Source organism: Strongylocentrotus purpuratus, unplaced genomic scaffold, assembly GCF_000002235.5.
Source record: "Strongylocentrotus purpuratus isolate Spur 01 unplaced genomic scaffold, Spur_5.0 spur5_contig_861, whole genome shotgun sequence".
Classification (NCBI taxonomy): Eukaryota; Metazoa; Echinodermata; class Echinoidea; order Camarodonta; family Strongylocentrotidae; genus Strongylocentrotus; species Strongylocentrotus purpuratus.
Genome location: NW_022145570.1, coordinates 3,126,753 through 3,148,997, shown reverse-complemented (window position 1 = coordinate 3,148,997; position 22,245 = coordinate 3,126,753). Strand labels below are relative to the sequence as shown.

At 39.3% G+C, this 22,245-nt stretch overlaps 1 protein-coding gene across 1 annotated transcript in view; it reads left to right on the top strand.

The window, feature by feature from the left end:
• Positions 1–17,610: 17,610 nt before the first annotated feature.
• Positions 17,611–22,245, top strand: part of LOC115929641 (mucin-12-like) — a 37,372-nt gene continuing 32,737 nt past the window's right edge. Inside the window, exon 1 of the mRNA XM_030999257.1 lies at positions 17,611–18,070. The gene's annotated coding sequence lies outside the window, so the exon portion shown is untranslated. The remainder of the gene's footprint in view (positions 18,071–22,245) is intronic.

Genomic DNA, 22,245 nt, shown 5'->3' with positions numbered 1-22,245 from the left:
ACAATCAGAAAAAAATCAAGCTGAAAATAAGATTTGACAATGTGTCTCTTTATTTTGTAAGCTACTATCTCGACTTTCTTTCGCCCTCTCTCTGTTTCTCACCCTCCCCCCCTCTCTCTCTCTCTCTGTCTCCTTCCCACTCACTTTCTCATAGGTTGAATCAATTAACACTATGTATTCTACCATATAAATGAAGTTGTGAGTTTTACGTGAGCATGATTGTCTATGTTTAAATATATCAATTAAATTGAACAGTCGTTATAATTACTTTTCTCTTTCACCATTGTTGTACGAATGTGACTATTGTCGACTTACGCTGGCAAAGGGTTAATCATGGATGTCAGTTTCCAACAAAACCCTGAAATCAGGCCATGCGATCAATTCTAACTGGCATCCCTGTTTAATTACTCTACATTCTTCCAAATTCCTCTAAAGAGTTAATCCCTTTACACTTATACGTATCGTATACGTATAGTCTTAAAGGTAAAGACCAGTATTGGAAACGCCCCATTTTCAAAAAATGAAATGGAAGCTCTTATTACCAATCATGTGAAAGAATATGTTTCGACTAATACATGATGATAACAATTTTGCCGGGAGACCGCCTACTAATTGATATATTTGGTAAATTAGTTTATATATTGGTGTGTGAGAGATAAACACATGTGTCGCTTACGTGTAGTCCCATATACATCTTTCTGTGTACAGTGCTTGTAGCTTTACCAACACTGGGCCAAATTTCTTATCATTTTGATGATTCCAGAAACTTGCAGTACACACCAATACTTATATGCTAGATGATAACCTTTTCTGATCGATTCTGTGAGAATTATTGTTATTTTTTTTTTTTACCAGAACTGGAGTTTATCTTTCGATAAACTCCAGTTCTGGTAAAAAAAAGAAAATTTATTCTCAAAGAATCAAACGAAACTTACACTGAATTTTCAAGATTACAAATAAATGACATGTGCCAAACAATTTTGGAAGATAATGTATAGTGGCTGAGTAATGAGCATAGAAAGACAAGGAAATCAAGGTAGTACTAGCCCCGACACATGCATATGTGTTGTCCCATATATAGCTTTCTGTGTTCAGTGCTTGTTACTTTACCAAGACTCGGTCAAATTTATTATGATTTTGATGACTCCAGAACCTTGCAGTGCACACCAATTCTTACATGCTACATGATCAACTGTTTCTGATCCTTTCCACACCTTTTCTTTCACAATGCAATCGCATTACCAGTACTAAAGTTTATCTTTAAAATAAAAGGCAATCCCGAATCATAAACAAAATAAAAATATATATATATATTAATAATTCTACCACTTTGTGTGTTGGAACAAAAGTTGTCCGGTACTACATGCATCACCGATTACAAATTATTTAAAAAACGCCCATGTGTATACAGAGATTACTACTTTTTAAACATTCATAACCGTTTTTTCTTTCTTCAGATGTCGTTCAACTTCTCACCGTCTGCATGCTTCTCTAATTTCTTTTTTGTTGCTTTCTTGTACAGTTGTTTGCTATCTAGGCCGGATTTCCCTTTAAATATGTTTTGCGGTTAAGATTGAGGGATAAAGGTCACACCAAAGCAAGCGGAAGCCCTCACGTCGGCAGGTTCGCAACATGTTCAGTTTTGTTGTTTTGCCCGAAGAATCGTGTTCTCTATGAAATAATGCCCCGTTCTTAAGGTACCTTGTCCCATTTGCAGGCCAAAAAATGAAATGTTTAAATTTCAATGGCATTTGAAACACAATACTGATTTACAACTTCCTTCAAAACGAAAGGGCTAGATCGTCTTTTGGTGGGAAAATAACGACGATTAGTTGTCGAATCGACATAAGTGATTGCAATCACTTATGGTAGTATATTTCGTGCCGCGCAAAGATACAATCAGTTCAATATTGGCCATTACAAGAAGTGGGTTGTTGATGTAGACAAATGCTGCATGTACCTGTTACAGCTCATTTTATGTATTTTATTACCAAAGAAAAAGATAATTCAGTCAGTCATTCAATAGTGTCTGACAGTGAAGTCTGGAAAGTAAACGGGTTTCCTTGCATGATTTGAATACTAGGACGTTGCTAACGTTTACAGTTTCACATAATAGGACATATACATGAGTCCTGGAATGTTCTAAAGAATATTATAATGGCTGCAAAAGGGACACATTTTCTTTAATATGGAAGGAAAGACCTGAGTGCTGCACGTTTCGACGACACGTTCGATGACACTCTCTAGCGCATACCACCTCGAAGACTAAATACACGTGCTTTAAAGGGCAATCCAACCTTTGTAATAAGTTTACTGTGTACGAAAGCACAAAAAAAAGAGAAACAGAGTGGCGAAAGATTGAAATAGACCAGACCAATGATAGGAAAGTTATGGGTGTTTGAAAAAATGAAATCTCTAACCCTGTGCGAATCTCATTTGGCATTTTGTCACTGGATTGTGACGTAGTCACAGACACCGTTCTCGTTTGTTGTGAGAAAAAAAAAATCATAAATATCTGTTTCTCCTCCTAAGCGCTTTCTACCTTGGGGCACTGCTCAAAATACACAATCATAGATGATACCGTATGAATAAATGTTCTCTGAACTGAAAAGAGACTCCGAAGTCATAGTTTTATTTAAGTTTAACATTTACATGTAAGTCATTTTGTGTTTATATAGGAAGAAATGGGAAAGTTGTCCGACAGTGCGTCACAGTGAAAGGCCAATTTAAATTTGAACATGTGTTGCCAATCACCACGATTATCCTTCAGTTTTATGACCAACAGGTCTTATGTAATGCTCTGCAATATCACGGGCAACCCATATTGAAAGTCATCTTAGGGTTCGTTCAAGCAATTTTTTGAAGCTAGAATCACAAACATAAATCACAAATCAAAACCCCGTTACAAAACAAGGTCACTGCGGGAAAGCATTTAAGCAATTTTCCATTAACGCTGATTATAGCTCATTTCGAGCCCAGCCACTGCGCATCACACTGCGCAGTTTGTCCCAGAAAGTATAGGTCAACTTCGGCACGCGCTTTCTGGAAATTGTTAACCGGCCGACTGTCGACTGCTGTTCAATTGAGCATAGATCGCAATAATAAAACAACGAATGAGAAGGTGATAGAAGGAAGAAACAAAGAATAACATAAGGAAAGACAGAAAGAGAAAGTGATAGAATGATTAAAACAAAGAATAACATAAGAGATTGTGATATAAGGAAGAAACAAAGAATAACATAATGAAAGACAAAAAGAGAATGTGATATAAGGAAGGAACAAAGAATAACTAAAGGACATAAACAGAAAGTGATAGAATGATCAAAACAAAGAATGACATAATTAAGAGAAAGTGATAGACTGATGAAAACAAAGAATAACATATGGAAGGGGATATAAGGAAGAAACAAAGAATAACATAATGAAAGACAAAAAGAGAATGTGATATAAGGAAGGAACAAAGAATAACATAAGGAAGGACAGAAAGAGGTCGTGATGCTGAAAACAAAGAATAACACAAAAGAAGGTGATAGAAGGAAGAAACAAAGAATAACACAAGGAACGACAGGACGGGAAAGTGATAGAAGAATGATTAAAACAAAGAATAACATAAGAGAAGGTGGTAGAAGGAAGAATCGAAGAATAACATAAGGAAAGGTAGAGAGAGAAAGTGATAGAATGATTAAAACAAAGAATAACATAGGGAAGGACAGAAAGAGATCGTGATAGAATGCTGAAAACAAAAAATAACACAAAAGAAGGTGATAGAAGGAAGAAACAAAGAATAACACAAGGAAAGAAAGAAAGGGAAAGTGATAGAAGAATGATTAAAACAAAGAATAACATAAGAGAAGGTGATAGAAGGAAGAAACAAAGAATAACATAAGGAAAGATAGAAAGAGAAAGTGATAGAATGATCAAAACAAAGAATAACATAAGAGAAGGTGATAGAAGGACGAAACAAAGAATAACCTAAGGAAAGACAGAAAGAGAAAATGATAGAATGCCTAAAGCAAAGAATTACATAAGAAAAGGTGATAGAATGAAAAAACAAAGAATAACATAAGAATAGAAGGAAGAAACAAAGAATAACAAAAGAGAAGGTGATAGAAGGAAAAAAACCAAAGAATAACATAAGAATAGAAGGAAGAAACAAAGAATAACATAAGGAAAGCCAGAAAGAGAAAATGATAGAAGGAAAACAGAACAGGCCACGATAAAGAGCATGGTATAGTGAACGCAAATTGCATGAAAAGCAGGCGCGCGGTTTTTGCCCAAACCGGAAGAGGCCACGACAATGACGCCATAGAATTATGATTGAGATCTCCGTTCGTTCAATCGAATTTTAGCGACCGTGATTCTGCAGAATCATGATACAAAACTCATCTTTTTCAGCGTTTCATGTTTGTGTTTTTAAACACGTTTATTTTTACGACCGACGATAAAATCGCTTGAACGAAACGTGTTTTGAACTATAAACGGCCCGAATTCACAAAGCAAGGTTTGAGCTCAGACCAGGGTTTGAGCTCAAACCTCCTTTTGGTTCGCCAAACCTCCTTTTGTTCTTTTCAAACCAGGTTTGTAAAAAACGTGTAAAACGCGTCATATGACGTACGAAAACCAAGGTTTGTCGACAAACCTTCTTTGTGAATTCGGGCCAAAGTCTTTAAAAACCGTGAATTTCGGGTGAAAAAGACATAGTGTCGATTGAACGCACCTTTAGTGATCTCACAATTTCCCTCACCCTGAAAAAGACTGTGTGCGAGTCTTGTATACCCATTAATGGTATTGCCACTATTGCGTTTATCGACCAAATTTTTGGCTAGAATCAGGTTTCTCAAACGTCTTTCAGGCAAATTTAGAAGGTGATAAACGCAAAGCCTTTTTTAAAGGGCTTTAGATATGGGCATATCTAAAGACGCAAAAAGGTGTGTTTTGTATGTGACATACAGCCAGAATCACGTTTCTGAGAGATCGATAAACGCAAAGCTGTTTTGAACCTCACATACAAAAAGGACCACCCAGGTGTTGTGTACAAGCATGTGTGTGAAGTTGACCTCCGAGAAACTGTCTGCTTCTAGGGTTAAAACAGCTGGGCAGACACAAGGCCTTTATTTTTGATCGTGAAGGAACGATAAACGCGACATCCCGCAAATCACGATCGTATAGTGGGGTATGATAGTGGGGTTCAATAGTGGGGTACGCCCTAAGTCTGGTGTCATCGAATTGTGACCTGTAGACTACACATGGAAACTGACGTCCATCTCGTACCACTGATCCAAGCCCACCTAACCCCGTACTTAAAGGGCAAACAAGCCCAAATAGATATCTACTCTTAAAGAAAGCAGAAAAATTAGAGTAACCAGTTGATGAAAGTTTCAATTAAATCTGACTTTATATAAGAAAGTTATGAATTTTTGAAAGTTGTCATCACTTTTCGTATGGGCACTTCAAATTGGTTCAAGCGGTAGTTATATGCCGGACTACTTTATCATCTGTTCCAACATATACAATGAATGAAATGTAAATTTTCCCCCCAAAAAAATAATTGCTCAGAGGGGTCTTTTCTTTTTAGAGGACCTAGATAGTAATATGTTATTTATAATATGTTTTGAGTAGTACCCCAAGGAAGAAGGAACTGAAGAGAAAAACATAAATTAGTGATATTTGTGTACACGGCAAATGGCAGAGTAATCCACGTCCTACGTCACAATCTACTGACCAGACTACCTATCTGAGATTCGCATAAACTTAGTGATTTCATATTTCAAACATTCATAACGTCCTTACTATTGGTCCAATTTATTTCAACTTTTGCCATTCTGTTTCTGTTTTTTTTCTGCTGTTACACAAATCAACTTATTATTCCATTTCAATTAAATTCAATTCTAAAATGTTTTTTTTTTTTTATTATAGCACAAACATGGTTCTTACAAATACTATTTTACATGAAGGACAACCATGGCTGGAATATTTAAGTTTATATGTTAGGCACATTAGATAACATTTTTAATAATAATGATAAAAGGTGTTTTTATAGCGCCGTCTATCTAGAAATTCTATTCCGAGGTGCATTAATTATTACCCCGGCTTTAGCCTAGCTGCCAATACAGCGCTCCAGCATTTCAAGGAATTAATTCCTGTCAGGTACCCATTTACCTCACCTAGGTCGACTGTATCAAATGAAGATTAATGCGTGGCCAAAGGACAGAAGTGCCGTATCGGGGATCAAACTGCGACCTTTGAATTGCAAGTCAAGTGCTTAAACCACTCGACTATGACACTTATTCTTTTAAAGATATAAATGTAAAAAAAAACTAGCAATATAAAGAATAAGACTTAGATTCTGTATCTAAAAACCATAAACACATGGCACAAGTATCCAGAAATACAACAAAAACATGAGCTGTTATTGTTTACAAATTTCCTATAAAAGTCAATACAAGCATATAATAAAAAAATTCTAACATGTAAATTTTTAAACAGCCGACTTTGAGAGGGGGGGGGGGGCAGAGAAGTACTTAGTATACCTGCAATAACGATAACAGTAAAAAAAAAAAAAAAAACAACAAGTTTTTCAACTTTTGTTGAGTATATGAACTAAAAATGACACTGGGCTATTTTTAAACCTTTTGTTTTGAATTGGAATTGTTAATACGTGGTCGGATTGCCCTTTAACCCTAACCTAAATCAAATTCGCATCCCTGACTCTAAGGCGTGTGTTCACTATCTCGAGATTGCCAAATATCCAGCTATTTGAACTATCCCGATCGCAAACTATCCAGCTAATTTGCGTCTTCATTAGACCGAAGTAGCAAATTAGCTGGATAGTTGGTTGGGATAATATCCCAAGATATCTCGGTCTATTTTGCAAAATATCCCACTATTTCCCAACTAGCGGGATAGTTTGCGACCGTCTTCATTAGACCGAAGTACGGAGTCAAATATCCCGATTCCATCATGCACAACGATTTCCGGTTTTCCGTGTTTACTAGTTGTACTAGCGCGCACCTGCGATCTATACCGCTCAGCGCGTTAGTACAACTACATGTGGGGTCTGATGTTATTCTCTATTTTATTAATACTCCTTATTCCTTAACAATTAGAATACCAGTTAAATTTGTTTTTAGGCTGAAATAATTCATTCTATAGCTGTACGAAACTTATTAATTCATTTTCATCCAGGTGATTGATACATCACTTATTAAATTAATTAATTTTCGTCAATTTTTTTTCGCCCCCTTTTTTTCTCCTCCCTTGAATTTTTTTTTCTTGAAATTTAATTTCTTCCCTCAAAACAAAACAAAATCTCAATTTTGTTTTCCCTTTTTTTTTTTTCTAAAAAAGGTTTCTGTCCTAGAAAAAAAAAACATGGAACTAAAATTTATGCTCCCCCCCTCCCCCCCCCCAAAAAAAAATGGGACTCCCCCTCAATTTTCAAACCAAGGCTATCTAATAAAACAAATATTGACTGGCAGGGTGTGTAATATAACATTCTTTGGGAGTTTTATTTTCCAAATATTGGCACGAGGGAAAATAGAACTCGCTTCAGGTCCGAGAACGTTACATATACCCCCTGCCAGTCAATATCTGCTATGTTAGGCTGCGTTCATGCTTAAATTTTGAAGGCAGAATGAGCGATCTGAAACGCTCATCGTAAACGCTCATCGTGATCGCAGTTCCACGATGTAGTGTTCATGCTTACTTCTCTGGCTCCCCAGGCAATTCTAAGTGTGTGGCCTTAATTGGTCTTCCAGCTGGATTCGCAAACCTTCACTGTGCATGCTACGTAGACCCACTAGAGGTCAGTGCGTTGACCCCATTTAAACGCGTTTACAAATTGTAAACGCATCTTTTTGTGAGTTTACGATCGGCGATCGTGATCGCCGTTTTTCGGTGATTCTACAAAAGTGAGCTAAGACGCAACCGTGTTTTAAACTAAACGCGTAACAGATGCCTGATTCTGGCCGTCAAAATCAAGCATGAACGCGCCCTTAGATAGCCATGAGCATTAGGTATTACGACCGATCAGTCGTACGAGTTTAGATCAATAACGCCCGTTAGCGTGTCAGGCAGCGGTGAATTATGTTACTCAGTTCAGCGACGATCTCTGGGCAGGCAGGACATGCAGCACAAACAATGGCAAGATAGGAATGAGGCGCAAAAATGATGATATACAAACCTGTATGTCCCAATATATAAATTAGTAAAAAAAAAGAGAAAGAAATTAGCCTGAATAGTTACACGTAGAGTCCCTAGTGCCCATGCCATGTGAGAATCCACTCCCACGTCACGACATTTGAGAGCGTCAGACAGCCTTTTCACACACAGCTAAAATTCTATAAACATGATTAGTATAAACGTGTTTAAACTAATCACCTGAACATACGACATCATTCACACACAGAAATTTCGGTGCGATCGTTAATCATTTCGTGATTAACTACTGCTCGTAAAATGCGCAGTAGTGCCATTGCGCATTGAAGGTCATGTCATATCAATCAAAGCGCACGCTCCATCCAGTTTAAACACGTCTGAAACACGTTTAAACACGAATAACCTTTCACACACAAAATGTCAAGCTCTCTAGATACGAACTTCGTATCTGCAGCCTGCTTTTAGGGGCATATGGATCGCGACTTCGTATCTATTATATCCCAACATCGTATAAACGATGTTCACACTGGGAAAATTTTCTATAAACATGTTTAAAACTGTTGAGTTAAACACGTTTATACTAATCATCTCTAGATACGATGAATTTTAGCTGTGTGTGAAAAGGCTGATGGCATACGATTTTCGAAGGACAATAGTATTTACCTGATATCAAGTCATGTTTCGGTCAGAATATCGTTGGCGTAATACAACTTTTTGATATCCTTGGTTTTTTCTTTTGCTGTGCCTTTTCATGCCTAGCGCTGCGAGAGGAGAAATTGGGTTCACACAATGTAAGCCATTTCCCCCCTCCAGTTATGAAGCTTATAGGCCTACAATCACATTGTTTTCCCTCCAACTGTAATACGCATACATTTACGGAATTTTGTCCCGCATGAAAATTAGCTGCATGCACCCGAATTTGAGCAATTTTGCTGATATTGCTCTTTCCAAAGCACCCACAGGACGTTGTCAATAATCCGCAGACCGCATCCGTCCTCCAACGATCACGTGATTTAAAGAGGGTATACAAGCGGGAGCATGATGGAAAATTCCATTATTGGTAAACAGAGAGAGAAGCACTGGGCAGACATAGTCCTCGTCGAATGAAAACCATAACAGCTGTGGCGTGTAATTTTCTCAGAAACAAAGTGGCCGTACATTCACGCCAGATGTTTTGATTGAACGCTAAAAATAATTTTTAATATTTGCATGCCATAATGTGTACTATTTATTCTACATAAAACATGTATTATGTTAACGTCAGTTACCATATTAAACACCCGTTTTGATACCAGTTTTAATTGTATGAACAACAGTTTTTTTTCTTTTTATTTATTAAAACATAAAAAGAAAAAATTTGGGCTGAAATGTTCGAAATTCAAGAGAGTCGAGCGAATGGATCATCCTCCGGACATTAGAGTCTGTCCAAGTGGCCATCCCTCTATAAGGGTCATCTGCATGTTGTTCTCACTTAAGAGAGAAATGTGTTGTTGAACCTGTCAACCTAGCTGCCACTGTTTTTCCCCCTCCCTTTTTTGCGTTTTCTGACCGCCACAGCATATTTTACCTGGTCCAAATTGGAGAGCTTTAAATCGGCCCCAAGCCAAACAGAAACACGAAAGTTTGATATCTGTTCATGAGGTTAGTATAAAGGCCGAATTTAAATGATTTATGACTACTTAACGGCGACCATCGTGTAAATAAATGTCAAATATCTGACATTTAGATGAATTAAAGGCTACCCTACCTACCATCATATCCATTAATGAATACCCAGACGCGTGAAATATGATATGATTTGCTACTATCCCGAAACGGGTATAGCTATACCGTGGCGGGATAGCCATACGATGAAATGGTGTGTGTGTGTGTGTGTGTACCATGGGTGTCGATCCTTACGTAATACCTATTGTTCAGGGGGGGGGATGAATGAATAGATCATCCCCCCTGAACAATAGGTATCAATTACAGATCGACACCCATGGTGTGTACGCTTACTATAAAGAAACGTATAAATGCGGGTCTGGGCATCGTTTCGAACTAGAACTCGATAACGAATCAACGAGTGTGTTGTGTGTGGACGTATGGTCGAACTAGAATTACGGTTTAACTTGGCGGGGCTCAACGTGACCGCGAGCGAAAGGAGACCTGGCATCTCTCATTTCCGCTTCATGACCGCATGCAGTTTCAAACTGCGCCACTATACGACGTTTCGCTGTAGAGTTTCGGATTACTTGTTCTTGTGTGTGTGGACGCTGATTCTTTAAACGACGTTTCTTTATAGAGAGTTTCAGAATAATTATTTTTGTGTGTGTGGACCCCGCCACCCCCCCCAAAAAGAAATCGGTGTTATTTAGGGTACGCATATGCATGTTCCCTCCATTTGAAAACACCCCCATATGTCCGGTGTGTATACAGTCAGTACGAGCCGATTTTGTGTGTGTTACGAGCCGGATTGTGTTCGTCAAAAGTACCCCTTTACCAGGAAGCTGTCATGGATCCCGTCCAAGAGGCCCCTTTTAAGTAATCCATGGCGCCGCGCGTCTTTTGTTTCACCTACCGTAATCCCCATTATCCCTCTCCGCGAAAGCTCTCTAGTAGCACTAAGTCCTCCCTTTCCACCCACAGCAAAACCCAGCGAGCACGGCGGCTTTTGCTTTGCCGGCCCGTACTTGGGGAATAGTGGTGATAACTTGACAACTTCTAGCCCTCAAGCAATTAATGCGCAAACATTATAACACAATTTCATTTAGTTTTTTAGGGAGATAAACCTGTGGACTACCTTTCTAGCCTTGTACAAATTTCGGAAAATTTCGGAAAATGTCAATAATTAGATGAGAAAATCATGATGATGAAAACCTTACATTCGCTCTAACTCACGATTTCCTTTGCCGATTTCGCCGGTTAAATTGGCTATGTCGTCAGTAGAGTTATCCGGGAACGGAAAAAGCATTTGATAACTAATAGAAAGTTGCATTGGTCATATGTTATGAATTCTGTATTTTATATGTTATTGCTAAATACATCTTCACTGAACATGACCTAATCTTTTCGGTGCCATGCATGGCTTCAAAGCGGGATGCTTTCATATTTTTGCAAAAGAGTGAATAGAGAACTTAGGGAAGCAGATTGGCGTTGCGTAACATTTCGTAATATTTGGAATGCCAGAGGGGGACTGTGCATTGTTAAGCCAAGTTAATCTTGAATATTTTTCCCTCGGAAAATTCTTTCGAGACGGAATCTCCATTCATTACAACTTCCTGCCTTTACCGGACATTTTTGGAACATCAATGCGGTCCCTCCGTTCCTGGAGTGAGGGGGTGGGGGTGGGGGGGGGGGGTGGACACGCTGCCAGTAATTTCATCTGTTTTGTACTCGCGTACATCCGGTCATTTTACTCGGGAGAATGCTGGCTATTGGGGTTTCCGCGTTTCTAGAATGCCATCAAAGCTTATTGAATCGATCTTAATTAACCTCCTGGCTCCCTTCCAAACCAGAATAAAACCACCAATTTCTTTACGGAATATAGCGGAAGTCTGATATTTACATATAATTCCTTTTGATGCCAAAGACTATATAGGACTACTTCAAATCCTAGAAAACATTTGTGTAATATATCCTTGTATTAGAGAGATTTACACATGCTGAGTCGATCCCTGAACGAGGATGACAAAGCAGTAATGTTACCAGTGGAACTATTTAAAAGAAGATCGACTTTCTCAACGTATTTTCCTGAGCATAGCCTGCATGTACTTGTAACTGAACATATTGAATGTTCCGTGTTGTCACCAAAGAATCCGTGACGCGAGCAATCCAATTCATCCAAATATACAAAAACGGTACGGATTGTTTGACATTCCTCCTTGTATAGCCTTACCTATGGCTCAATCGCGGACTCTGCTTGTAGAGACTACGCCGACCGATAATGCTATTAATGCGCTTGTGTGCGTGGGGTCTAATTTTAGTCCCTTGGAAGTCATATCATATCAGGGTTATTATGCTTGCCAGAATCTAAGCTAATCGCTTGGAAACTCGATCGCTCTTTATAAGATTCACCTGCCAAGAAATTGCCCGGGAGTATTAATTTCAACGCGGAAGCACAATAACAAGCGGATATAATAGAGCTAATAATGGACAAAATGATATAAGCATACTTTCTACGTCCCGGCTGTACCACATTCTCTACTTCATGTGAGCCAATATTCTATGCGACTTGATCAAAATTTAATAAAGTTACCAAAGTTTCCAATTTGTCCAATTTATCCATGCAAATCTATATTTTGAAAGGAAAAAAATCAAACAGAAGAGGCGTAAATATTCACTCTTGAATGTTAAACGCCTATAAACCTAAACAACAACAACAAAGGCAGTGAAAAGGAAATGCAAGTGAATGGCATTTAAAAAAAATCCATATAGCCTACACTCATTGAAAAGCGTGGGCGATTTACAGGTCACAATATTAATTTGTTATTGCGGTTGACGTATCTCGGACGCACGTGGTGATAGCGCGCTAACGACATAGTCTACTTCGTCAGACCCCTTTTTTTGCAGGAATTAAATTATTTGCGACTTGAACTAAAGGTACTATGTCCCTTTTACAGGCCAAAAAAATGAAAAGTTTTTTTTTTTATCCCGACGGCATTTAAAAGATAATACTAATTTAGAACTTTCTTAAATAAAAGGGGGTTTGAAAATGTCTTTAAGTGGGAAAATAACGACTGTTGACAAATCGACTTAAAGGGATCGTTTAACAATGTGAACTATGAGATACATGGCCCTACGCAGGCGCGTACGCAGGCTACGCAGGGGGGGGGTTTGGGGGGTTAAACCCCCCCCCTTGGTAATTTTTTGTGTGTAAACCCCCCCCCCCCAAAACCCCTAACCCCCCCCCCCCCCCCCCCCCCCCTTTTGGATTTTTTTTTTTTTTTTTTTTTTTAAATTATTTATTTAAAAAAAAAAAAAAAAAAAAGTTATTCCCATGACCGACCTAAAAAAGGTGACCTTACCCCCCCCCCAACGGGTCAAAATGTCAAATTTCAAATTTCGAGACCAAAAAAAAAAAAAAAGTGTCCTCTTACCCCCCCCCCCCCCCCCCCCCCACCCCGCTTATTCAGCGGTCGGCTGAGTCGTTGCGATATTTTTGGACCCAAAAAAAAAAAAAAAATGTGTCCTCTTACCCCCCCCCCCCCCCCCCCCCCCCCCCCCCCCCCCCGCTTATTCAGCGGCTGGCTGAGTCGTTGCGAAATTTTTGGACCGATTTATAAATGTTAAACCCCCCCTTGAAAAAATCCTGCGTACGCGCCTGGCCCTACGTGTTATCATTGTCTTTGAAATGGTGTAATATTGAGGCCCAAATAAAAAATGCGCTTTAAAATAATCAAGAAGTGCCTAAAAAAGTCTTTAAGTGACCGGTTTTACCATACTCGTTTCCCACATAGGGTGCGTTTATTGACCAAACTTTTGCCTAAAATCAGGTTTCTCAAACGTCTTTCAGGCAAATTTTGAAGGTGATAAACGGAAAGCCTTTTTTAATCGTCTTTAGATATTGGCATATCTAAAGACGCAAAAAGGTGTGTTTTGAATGTGACATACAGCCAGAATCACGTTTCTGAGAGATGATAAACGCAAAGCTGTTTTGAACCCGTTTATGGTTGCGTTTATCGTGTCTTGCCAGTAGGTTTGTACATATTGAACCCCACTATACGAAAGTGATTTGCGGGATGTCGCGTTTATCGTCTCTTCATGATTCAAAATAAAGGCCTTGTGTCTGCGCAGCTGTTTTGTGCCGTTTGACCCGGGAAGCAGACAGTTTCTCGGAGGTCAACTACACACACACACATGCTTGTACACAACACATGGCGCGCGCTAGCCTCCGAACCGGAAATTAACCTGGGAAGGTCCGATTTGTATGTGGGGTTCAAAACAGCTTTGCGTTTATCATCTCTCAGAAACGTGATTCTGGCTGTATGTCACATTAAAAACACACCTTTTTGCGTCTTTAGGGTGCGTTCAAGCGATTTTTCAAAGCTAGAATCACAAACATGAATCATAAATCAAAACGACGTTACAAAACAAGGTCACTGCGGGAAAGCGTTCAACCGATTTTCCATTAACGCTGATTCTAGCTCATTTCGAGCCCAGCCACTGCGCATCACACTGCGCAGTTTGACCCAGGAAGTAAAGGTCAATTTCGGCGCGCGCTTTGGAATTATTTACGACCGACTGTCGACTACTGTTTTGAGCATGGATCGCAATAATAAAACAAAGAATGAGAAGGTGATAGAAGGAAGAAGCAAAGAATAACATAAGGAAAGGCAGAAAGTGAAAGTGATAGAATGATTAAAACAAAGAATAACATAAGAGAAAGTGATAGAAGGAAGAAACAAAGGATACCATAAGGAAAGACAGAAAGAGAAAGTGATAGAATGATTAAAACAAAGAATTATGTAAGAAAAGGTGGTAGAAGGAAAAAACAAAGAATAAAATAAGAGAAAGTGATAGAATTATAAAAACAAAGAATAACATAAGAGAAGGTGATAGAAGGAAAAAACAAAGAATAACATAGGAATAGAAGGAAGAAACAAAGAATAACATAAGGAAAGACAGAAAGAGAAAAAGATTGAAGGAAAACAAGCATAATAGTGAACGCAAATTGCATGAAAAGCAGGCGCGCGGTTTTTGCCAAAACCGGAACAGGCCACGATAATGACGCCATAGAATCAGGATTGTGATCTCCGTTCGTTCAATCGAATTTTAGCGACCGTGATTCTGCAGAATCATGATAGAAAACGCATCTTTTTCAGCATTTCATGTTTGTGTTTTTAAAAACGTTTATTTTTACGACCGACGACAAAATCGCTTGAACGAAACATGTTTTCAACTAAACGTCTTTAAAAATCGTGATTCTAGGGTGAAAAAGTGTCGATTGAACGCACCCTTAGATATGCCCATATCTAAAGACGTTTAAAAAAGGCTTTGCGTTTATCACCTTCAAAATTTGCCTGAAAGACGTTTTAGAAACCTGATTCTAGTCAAAAAGTTGGTCAATAAACGCACCCTAAAGGTCTATAATTATCATTGCAGCATGAGCTAAATCCAGAATTTTGTTTCAGAATCTGAGACAAAGTTACCGGATCCCTTTAAGAGCTATAGAGCCAGTAAGTAATAGTCTGATTTCAAACCATTGTACCGAATGGTCGTATGTTTTATGCTGCGCAAAGATTTAATCAGTTTAATTTGGGCCATTACAAGAAGTGGGTATTGATTTAGACAAATGCTCATACACCCTTTACAACTCATTTTATGTATGTTTTTTACCAAAAAAGAAAAAAAGCCAGTCAGTCCCTCGATAGTGTCTGACAGTGAAGTCTAGCAAGTATTAAGCGGGTTTCCTTGCATAATTTGATTAATAGGACACTGCTAACGTTTAAATTTCACAGAAAGGACATACATGACATATTCATAATCCCTGCAAAGTTCTACAGAATTTGATATTGGCTGCAAAAGGGACATAGTATCTTTAAGTCTAATTCTCGCTGACAAACATTTAATTAGGCCTACATGTGTAATTAAAAAAGAAATGGAAAGCTTTCGTAATGTTCACTAAAACATCAGCGCCATGTGAATGTGTCGTCCCGTCACAAAATCGATCCCAACTATTGATTTGTCACAAAAGCAAATTCCCATGGTGATATTGTGACTAAATCAATATAACGCAGTGATTTTGTCACGCAATATCACGGTGTGATCTTTTCAACGTAATCCCGAGATTGATTTTGTTCGCAGAACCACATGCACCTCAGCACCTGCATGTGAATGAGTTTGATAACGGAATCAAACCCGCGGGTGATCTGTGATATTCACTGAACATTCATTGTTAGGCCTTATGTTTTGTTTGTGTTTATTTTCGAAATTCATTTTTTCATTCAAGTTTTAAAAACATACATATAAAACACATTTCAAATGATAATATGGTCCTGTTCTTCCATTGGGTCCAAAAGCAAAAAACAAACAAACTGCTTTACAAATAATATCAATTTTCAATCATAGTAATTTACCAAAGCACTATCCTCCTTATCGATCCCCCTCTCCTCACCACCCCAACCTCCCGCCACCCTCTCGATCCCGTCAACTCCTCCCGCTGCCCCATTCCCATTCCCAAGCCTGCAGGGTATTTACAATCGTAAATGGGTATTATTATTCTCCTAACACATATTTCTCTCTCATGATTTCAAACTAACTTTTTATTTCTTTATTAAATATAACCAAACTTCTTAAGATTAATTGAAAGCAAATAACTTTGGATATTGATTTATGAAAGTTTCATCAAAATCTAACATAAGAAAGCTTTGATTTTGGAATGTGACGAGGAGCAGTGGGTTATGTCGAATATGAAGCAATAATCCATTGAAAAATTTATTTCCGCGATATATACAGAAATGTATGCTTACAATATTATACTGCTTTCAAACTGGCTTCTATCGGAGTCACACCGATGAAAATACCGATTGAATTTTCCTTAAGTAAACGAAGGTGAAATTCTCTCGCTGTGGCGAGCCCATGCCGGAAGTGAAGAATTATTGCGTAATTATTAAGCCCGCGCTCCATCTAGCTAGCATGCAGCATGTTCAACCATAAGTCAACGAACAAAGCTGGTTACGAAAAAGCGCGCGTACACCGCGACCTTTGACTATTTTAATCGCTGTTTTAATCGCCTTTTTCTTCCGAACGCTTTCATACTGGCCGTTTCATCGGTGTCACACCGATTTCTACTGCTCTTGAGGAGGAGAATTTAATCGCCTATTTCTCTTCTTTTCATCGGCTATTTAATCGCCCTTTTCTCCTCTGTTGCTTTCATACTTGCCGTTTCATCGGATGCGTCCGGATGCATCCGATGAAAATCAGTGCAGTTAGAAAAGGGTATTGTTCTGTGTTTTCGGTTTGGGCAAAAAGTAATTAAAACAAATTATCTTTAGAGTTATGAGACCCTCTTAATAGTAAAGTGCCGTTCTCTCTTTTTATGGAAACAGGCAACTTTAAATCTTAGTTTACTAATAATTTTTGGAGTTTGGTAAACGGCCTTTCGCCCACAAAGTTATATTTAAATTTTACTTGGGCCTATTTCTTGCATTATTTTGTTCGCAATGTATCGTATACGTAATAGAGAGAAAGAGAGAGAGAGAGAGAGAGAGGGGGGGGGGGGGAAGACTACGTTTACCGACTGCTACAGAAGAATAGAAGAGGGTGGGTGCAATTTGCTCTTTGTAACTAGGCTTAAAGCCCGTCTGTACTAGTTTGGCCAGGGGATAAGATTACCCGGGGTGGTCACTGACAGACAGGTGGCTATCTCACCAACTCAGATCTCAATTAACATACAAGTAAAGAGGATCATGGGGGACCAATGGTCACCGATTAGGCTTTGCTTTCTATATAGAGGGAGCAAGTAGCTACAAGTATAGTACAGTGTGGCTTTAAAGGATGCTCATTCTGATGTAATGGAAGAGATTATCAATGTCATCCTTGACCTACCTTGACCTAAGCCTTCCGCACCATCTGGGAGTTGTGTGATGGCTTCTGCTTCATGACCTCAAGCCAGATCTTCCTATCTTGTGACGTACTGGTCGCTTCTGCGAGGGATCCCAGACATCTAGTAGTACAATCGGCCTTTACACAATCAAGCCATTTCTTGGCTAGTCTGCCCCGGGGACTATCACCATGAATATTAGAAGTTAAGAGTATATTTGGGTATCGTGATGGTCTCATCCTGTTGACATGGCCAAAGAATCGCAGTCGTTTTTTGGCTATCTTGTCCAGAATGGTTTCATCCAGTTTTAGAGTCTTCCGAATTGTTGTGTTTCTTATTTTATCTAGTCTAGTTACACCCAAGATTTTACGGAGGCAGATCATTTCGAAGGTAAGGTGCCTGTTCTCATCTTCTTTTTTCAGTGTCCATGTTTCTGATCCATACATAAGGATGGATAGGATGAGTACCTAATATAGTTCAAGTTTTGTGACATCTCTAATGTCATCACTACAGATAAACCATATTACACCCTCTCTGTCTCCAATGACCTGAGAACGAATATTACGCAATTCTCAATAGACAACATTATGTTACATTACAATGTATTGATTTACATCTCGGTTCAATTAAAGACAGATCTTCAACATGCCGCGTACCAACTTTCGATGTTAAACCAAATTTCGAAAACAAATGCCTAAACCAAGCGCAGGATTTAAAATGTTAGTATAATAATGTTCTTCCTATGTTCATGTCGTAACCATTTATGTGTTTTACCAGGGTGGTGTGAGTTTAAACTCGCACTTCCCTGGTTTTACCATTTCAATCTATACCGCCCGTAATTCGGGTTTGTGACATGCCTATTTTCATTTTGGGGCAAGTGACCCAAAACCGGGATTTGACCTTTCTGCGCTTCACCCTTTTTTCTTGGTGTAGTTTAGCCTGTATGGAAGGTCGACCATGCACAGGTCAGCGTTAAAGATATTGGGTAACTTTGCATCAGATTCTAAACAAAATCCTGGAATTAGCTCATGCTGCAATCATAACCTTTAGGTCAGTCAGGAATCTCGTGACCTTTACAAGCCGATCGTCTGTCTGCATGATTATCAAGAAATTTATGATTGGAAATCGTAATTTCAAAAACCGTTTCCGTAACGGTTTTTAATACATTACAGTCTACTGGGGGAAATGAGTATGGTAAAACCGGTAAATCAAAGATGTTTTACTTTGTTGAGGCACTTCATGATCAATTAAAGCGCTTTAAAAAAAAGGGCTTCAATATTTGGCCTACACCAGATCACAGACACTGATAACACGTAGGGCCATTCATCTTAGATTTGTAAAACTGGAAACATTGTTAAACGATGACTTTAATATCGTTTGTACCTCGCAAAAGAAGGCGATAATGGGCATTTGCCTGATTTATATAATTCCATGCATGCCCTATGGTCCTCTTAACTTGGGTGTGGGGGGGGGGGGTACAGTAAGTTGGACGGTTGGACTGAATGATCCTGGCAACAACCGTCCAACTTACTGTACCCCCCCCCCCCCACACACACACACACACACACACCGAAGTTCAGAGGATGTCGCATGCTCTGTTTATTCGTGATCTTTTGAGCGTTATGTAGGCCTATGTTTAGTTTCCTGGAAAGGAAGTTGTTCGTTGGATATTTTGGCGTTCCGTCATATAATTCGACCCTCGTGTCGTTCAAATAGTAAGGTTAGTCTGGGAGCTAGTAGTCTAGTGTTATAGCCTAATATAAACTTGCTTGATAACTGGAGATCATGTACTGGTCAACTACGGAGGATGTGTCCCGACCGGGCCAACCCTGTTAAAAAGGAAGGTGGTCGATGAACCTTTTGTAATCACGAATAAGCCGCGCCTAGGCTGCTATAATGACTGTATCTTTTAGGGCGTCAATGTCCCTTTTATTACGTAATAGCATATTAGGCCTACACACTACAATGAATGCCACTTAACGTATTCGAAATCCCACGCGGATTATATGCCTTGGCCTATTGTTGAAATGTTTTTATAATGCACCACTGCACCACTGATCATCGGCGAACTATTAGTAATCGAGGATACGGACCAATGTCTGCCTTGCACTGCATGCCCTCAACGCGTGATCGGAACTTTCCGCAATCCCTCGAGGTTTTGTTGCTGGCACTCCTGGCAGTGATCATGACTGTGCCAAAAGCAAACGACCTGTACTGTTGAGCCGAGTCGAGTGAGAAGTGCGCGTAGAGCTGAACATTATATTAATTATGAAGACATCGCGTTGAACAGCGCGTTGCTTCATTAAAATTAAAATGGGCTTGATATGTTATCATTTAGGCCCATATTATTGTCACTCGAATTGTTTTAATCAAATCGCTGGTAATTAAGGCTCACTTGACTCGTATCTGTAATAAATGATTGTACGATACTAGCCATTAATGAAATTGCCATACAAACAGCAGAACTTTTTAAAGAAAGTATTATTCTTTTAAATGCGGCCCCACGGTATGTAGACTTAAATATACAGACACTTCAACAGTATTGAAGACGAAGTGGAACATGTTATATTGGATGATAAGCTTCTTATTCATTAGACTACTTTAATCATATATCAAGCCCCAATCTCATATTCCAGGCGATAGCAAACGCGTTACCTGCCATAGATTAAACTGCATTTATATGAGTACGGTTCAGGGCAGACATTATCCCTTTCCTTGTTTGTCCAAGGCAAGCGCAGCGTCGCTGGGTGCGCCGCTTATTAGTCATCGCGCTCTCAAAATTCTGCTAATAACTGGGGGGGGGGGGGGGGGGGGGGGGGTAACCTATTGCCTTAAAGGTACTATGTCACATTTTCAACAAAAAAAATGAAAAGGTTAAATTCCAACGGCATTTGAAAGACAATACTATTGTAGAAATTTCCTCCAAAGGAAAGGGCTTGCAAATGGGTTTAAGTGGGAAAATAACGACCATTAGTCGTCGAATCGACTTAGGTGATTGCAAGTTATAGTCTGATTTTCAAACCCTTTTACTGAATGGTCGTACGTTTTGTGCTGCATAAAGATTCGATCAGTTTTATTTGGCCATAACAAGTATTTTATTAGGCCTATTGATGTATACAAATGCTCATGCACCTGTTACAGCTCATTTTTATTACCAAAGGAATACAAATGTCGGCCAGTCACTCAATAGTGTCTGACAGGGAAGTCTAGAACGTAAACGGGTTTCCTTGCATAATTTGAATAGTAAGGCACTGCTAATGTTTAAATATCACATATAGGAGATAGGAGATAGGACATAGGCCTACAGGACGTATTCATCATTCTTGCAAAGCTCTACAGATGTATTAGTTTGATGTTGGCTGCAAAAGGGACATAGTATCTTGAAGTATTATCGCGTATTTTAGAAGCCCCCTCAATATCCCCGGAAAGTGATGACGTTTTCAGCAATAAACCCGAGGATCTACCCTGCTTCGAGTCATTAGGGACTTTTAGAATTGGGACTTTTAGATTTGCGTGGACTGAAACGTGTGACGTCCATTCAAGGCAGTGCATTAAAAGGACGTCGACCGTAGCAATCCCCATCGTATTCGTGCGAATCTAAAAGTCCCTATTGAGTGGACGAGAACACGACGAACGCCGACTGATCATGCGTGTCAATGTACTCAACTGCCCATGTTGACTACAATTAGAAATCTTAGATTGCACTCGGCGATAAACATGCATGCAGGAAGTAACGCTATGAACTATTATGACGGACAAAAGAACATCCCTTCACTTCTATTATGTAAAAATGTGTAGAACAGGTGGAGCATGTGACACATGTTCTACACATTGGATGTCATAAACCAGGGGCGTAAATCCCGGGGGGATGGGGGGGGGGGGGCTGCATCCCCCCTGGCTTGAAGTAGGGGGGATGGCCTGTACAATCATCCCCCCTGATATTACCACAAAAAAAGAGAGAAAAAAAAAGGAAGAAGAAGAAGAAAAAAATGTGATTGTTTCAATTTCAGCATAATGCATGAGAAATGAGTTATTTTTTTAAATGTATGTATAACTGTATTGCCTACACGTATACAGTATGTCACGATCATTAAGAGTAGTTGCGCGACGTGCGCGAACAAGCACTTCATAAACTTCAGAATAATTTTTCGTTATTTTGCAAGGTATAAAAGTGCAATCATGTACAGTAGATGCCCGGCTCCCCCCCCCCCACACTTAGTGTTATTTAGGGTACGCGTACGCTCGTTCCCTCCCTTTGAAAGCACACCCCCCCCCCCACCCTATCTCAGGACTGCCAACATTTCTGAATCCCCCTTTCGCCGGCTTTTCGCTGGCTTTTCCTACCTTGGAACCCCCCCCAATCCGGAACACTGCTAAATGTACTACACCCCCCCCCCCAATTTCAGGTGAGCTCTAGTCGATCGAGGGGGACTGGGGGCCAATGCTTTTATTTTTCAAAATGAAATAATCCTGAATGAGCTTTCAAAGCTAGTAGGAATTTCAACATTTGATCCCGGGATTTGATCAATTTTTGTATTATATTCATTATTTTATAACCTCCTTTT